Below are 5,527 nucleotides of genomic sequence, written 5' to 3'. Positions count from 1 at the left end.
TGAATTCTTTTTCTGTATGTCGGCTGACAGAAAATCTAACGTTTTTATACTACTATACAGGTGAAGTGAAGTGATGCTTTATAAAGGTTTGAGGTTCATGAGTAACATGCATATAACACAATATACTGCTTCTCATTATAGTAGTAGTATTTTACAAAATGAACAGTATTAATGTTTACTTAGGGCATCCACAATGGTTGGACACAAATGAGACTCTTTTTGTGGACAGAGAAAGTATATACAAATTGAGATTCATATTCCACTAATTTTTTTTTCACTTATTTTTAACATTTCTAAACCGTGCTAGAAATAAATGAGACTCCTATTCGCGGACGGAAGGAGTAGTAACTGATATCTTTCTGGCGTTTGGTGTTTCTTTTCAGAGTTTTACCTTCTAACTTTTTAAAATATTCATTTATCATTTTGTATATCTGTTGAATATACTATACTCCATCCGTTTCCTAAAAATAGAAAATTTCAGAATGACATGAGTTTTATTGAAAAATTGGTAAAGTAAAAGATAGATAGAAAGAAGATGTGTGTTAATGGAAAACGAGTCTCACTTTATTAGATAAAAAAGAAGAAATGGATCAAAAGGAAAGTTTTTGTTTCTAAGAAAAAAGGAGGGAGTATTTAGATTTAAATTAGTAGGGATGTATTCAAATTCAACATGTAAATATTGTCCAAGCATTCAACCGAATCTCAGCCTCACGATTTTTCCATCTAATGGTTAGGTTAATGTCATGTGTCATTTAATGATGTAGATTTTCATTCTAATAATGTACAACGACTAATAATGTAGCATTATAGTATAATAATGTAGATTTTCATTCTAATAATGTACATCGACTAATAATGTAGATTTTTCATCAATTATGTAGCTCGGCTATTTTGATCACAACTAGGCATGCACAACGATTCTGAACCACCGGTTCCGGTTCATGAACCGGCGGTTCACGGTTCATCATATGCATGAACCAGAACCGGCCCGCCAAGGGTCCCAGCGGTTCCGGTTCCGGTTCAAAAAACCACCGGTTCACGAAGCGGTTCAAAATCGCTGGTTTTTGGCATGAATCGGCGGTTCACCGGTTTGAACCGGAGATTCAACCGAAAATTTAAAAAAAATACTTTTTATTTATAAAAATTGATTTTTATACTTAAAAACAATTTTTACAATAAATGAATACAAGAAATTCATAATAGCCCATAGATATTTGATGGGCTTGTGAATTTATGAAACCATTCTTGGTTATTTCTCTTTTATAGAGACATCCTTGAATGTTTTTATGTTTCACTTTCGATGTGGGACAAAATCATTCTTGGTTGTTTCTCTTTTATAGAGACATCCTTGAATATTTTATGTTTCACTTTCGATGTGAGACAAAATCATTCTTGGTTGTTTTCTTTTTATAGAGACATCCTTGAATGTTTTATGTTTCACTTTCGATGTGGGACAAAATATGTTGAAGTATTTTCTTTTATAACTACATGTTTAGAGCATTCATTCATCTTTTTCCAATGTGGGATACAAAACTTTCTTTTATCTTCTACTTTTCTTCATGTTTTGTATAATATATATAAACAAAATTATTATTCAAATATATATTCTTGATTGATAAAAATAAAGAATTATTGAGAAATATGATTTGTATATAGAAAATATTTATTTGTATAATAATTATTGTTAGGTTTATACAATTTGTATAAGAATTATTCTTTCAATGTGCAAATATTATTTATTAGTTAACATATACATAAATTTAAGCAAATCATTAATGATAAAGAACTAATGAATAATAGTTTATGTAATAATATTTGTTGTTAAATTATAGTAATAGAAGATAGAGTATTAATATAGACGAAGAATGATGGACGATCTATAATATACTTATAAATAAAGACTTTTATCCCACATTGAAATAAAGAGTAACACATCCAAAATGTGTAACTATAAAGAGAATAATTCAATATACTATCTTCTAAATTAAATAAAATCCAATATACTATCATCCAAGTATTGGCATTTTAAAAATCAAATCCAACTTTAAGTATGGAGTAATTTTTTTTGACTTTTTAGTCTTTATTATGTATAAAATGTGCTTAAACAAATTTCAAACAATAAGGTGAAAATTACAATTTTATTGATAATAAATTTGAATTAGACTAAAAATTACAACTTATAATGAATATATTTTATTTACAAAAATTAATAAACACTACTTAAAGTTAAACCTTTTGATTTTTAAAATATCAATACTTAATATTGGACTTGAGCATTTAAATTGGAAGAGAGTGTATTGAATTATAGGGAAAACACTACTTGAATTATAGAGAGTGTATTGAATTATAGAGAGTGTATTTCAACTTATAATGAATATTTTTATTTACAAAAATTAATAACCACTACTTAATATTTTATTTATTATTAATGATTTACTTATGTTTATAAATTTATATATATGTTAACTAATAAATAATATTATACACATTGAAAGAATAATTCTTATACAAATTGTATAAACCTAACAATAATTATTATACAAATAAATATTTTCTATATACAAATCATATTTCTCAATAATTCTTTATTTTTATCAATCAAGAATATATTTGAATAATAATTTTGTTTATATATATCATACAAAACATGAAGAAAAGTATAAGACAAAAGAAAGTTTTATATCCCACATTTGAAAATATGAATGAATGCTCTAAACATGTAGTTATAAAAGAAAGTACTTCAACATATTTTGTCCCACATCGAAAGTGGAACATAAACATTCAAGGATGTCTCTATAAAAGAGAAACAACCAAGAATGATTTGTCCCACATCGAAAGTGGAACATAAAACATTCAAGGATGTCTCTATTAAAGAGAAACAACCAAGAATGATTTTGTCCCACAGCGAAAGTGGAACATAAAACATTCAAGGTTTGGTCTGCTATAAAGAGAAACAAACCAAGAAAGACGTATTTGTCCCACATCGAAAGTGGAACATAAAACATTCAAGGATGTCTCTATAAACGAGAACAACCCAAGAATGGTTTCATAAATTCGCAAGCCCATTCAAATATATATGGGCTATTACGATTTCTTGTATACATTTGTTTGTAAATATTGTATTTTAAATATTAAAATCATTTTATAAATAATTTTTTTAAAAAAAATTCGGTTGAACCGGCGGTTTGAACCGTTGAACCGCCGGTTCACGGTTCCTATCCACGCATCCTTCGAACCCTGAACCGGCCCGTTGGAACGGCACCCGCCGGACGGTTCAAACCGCCGGTTCCGTTTATGAACCGGCGGGCACGAACCGGCGGTTAACCGCCGGGCCGGTTCGGTTTGTGCACACCTAATCACAACCATCCAATCCAGGGATTCAAGAGCGGGCCGGTTCGGTTTGTGACACCTAATCACAACCATCCAATCCAGGGATAACCATCCAATCCAGGGATTCAAGGGCCTGTGATCTATTTGAAACTTACACTAAAGAGTTGTAAGGACCCACCTAAATTAGCATGTGGTAATTACTTATCGTGCAACATTTATGTAAAACTTATAGTATTTTGATTAAATAAAAGTAATGTAGTCTCTCCTCTTCTAAAGAATTAAAGAAAAAGAAACAAATGAACACTAATCTTTGTTAATTTTTACTAGACGAATAGTGGGCCAGTAAAATATGTGCAGTCCCACACGTGCATAATTTTTTATTGGGTTATTTTATTCATAGCTTGTTTGAGCTGCCTATTAAAAAAAAACCATACAAATATTAGTTAAGGTATAATTATAGATAGGGAAATTAATACATCAAGTCCTGGGTCAGCCATACTTGGTTGCAAGTTCATTAATTAGGTGCGAGTTTGTTTAGAGTATATTATTATAAGCATTATATATGAACTATTGTAGCATTGTTGTACTCATGTAGTCGTGTTCGACTTAAATAGATTTAGTTTGATAATATAAACATTACATGTGATCTATTTCAGCACTGTTTATATAAGCCATATGCTCAGCTTTACATTTTTTAATACCCGTAAAAAAAAAAGAAAAAGAAAAAAAAAATCAAATAAATCTAATTAAATCTTTTCCTAGTTGACTTGGTCAAATATATTTCTCTAAACCATATCACCAAATTATTTCCCCATATCTATACTTCCTAAAATCTCTCCAACCACCAAATCCATCAATATCTATCAGTTTTGCCTATATATATCCAATCAATCCCACGATCTTTCTACACATAAATTCAATACCAAGAAAAACCAGGAACTAAAATTTAGAGAAAGAACCGAGTTGGAGAAGAGAGTTTTCTGCCGCCTAAGAAGGTAATCACCGACCAATTCCCAGCCTTGATTTCCTTGCATTCATTTAGGATAACTCGAATTTTGGAGCATGAAATCTGTAGTATTCGGACAGTAGGTTCCGACTCATGTTTGACCGACCAAACGAACTCCTTTTTATACGATTCTTTTTTCTGAGTAAACCTTAAGGTGTCTTCTGTGCGGTGTGTGAATTTCAACCTATTTGGACGAAAGATGTATTTTTGGTGAATTTTTGAAGTTGACTGCGCAGTTCTGCCAGAAATTGTTTTTCTCGACCAGGGAGTTACGTTTTCGATTTGACCGATCTAAAAAGATTATTTTGATGTGAAATTTTAATTGAATGATATTTTATGTGTCTACTGTATTGTGGAAAAGTTTCAGCCCCAACGGAGACCGGATGAATTTTAAATGATTTTTACAAACCAACCGCGCAATTCTGCCAGTTTTGTTGTTAGGTGAAAATATCACTTGTTGCTAAGTTTTAATGAATTATATGATGCATGTATGATTTAAGAAGGTATCCTATGGCATGATTATGTGTAACACGTTGAGAAGTATTATGGCATGTTTTTCCTTATGTTGATGAACGTTCGGGAATGGGCAATCTAAGAAAACGATGAAAGGAACGATAGGACATGCATGATAATTGTAATAATGGAATACCTGATTGTGTGGTGATATTGACAAGGGTTGTTGCACGTACGAGGGTACCAAGAGTAAAAGGTTGCGTAAAGTCGTGATTGTGCGGTATAAGCAAGCGAGGTGGGCTTTCTTTTTAAATAAGGGCAATGCCCAAAGTATATTTTTATGTGAAAATGATATGAATATTTGTCATGCCGTGTTTTGTTTTATTCTATGGAACCTATCTGATGTGGCTTTTGCCATCAATGGATAATCGAATTCGGGTCTGTCTAGGGAGTGAGTCCCTATTCAGGCTAGTGTACACCTATGGAGATCGTGAGCCGTCTTTTGGGTCGGCCGGTCTAGTGACTTGGGATGTGGCCACATTCCTTGTCATCAATGGATCAGATATGGTAGATAGCTATGAGAAAATGGTTGATCAACCGAATTTTACAATGGAAATGATTTTAGTGTCTTGGGCGATTTCTAAAGTTAAAACTCCAAGGTCACTCAATGGTGGCATGATAAATACTTTTTATAAAATGTTTTCGGCATGAGTCCACTGAGTGCATCAAGTACTCAGC

Source organism: Salvia splendens, chromosome 11 (assembly GCF_004379255.2).
Source record: "Salvia splendens isolate huo1 chromosome 11, SspV2, whole genome shotgun sequence".
Classification (NCBI taxonomy): domain Eukaryota; kingdom Viridiplantae; phylum Streptophyta; class Magnoliopsida; order Lamiales; family Lamiaceae; genus Salvia; species Salvia splendens.
Note: the sequence above shows the minus strand (reverse complement) of the source record.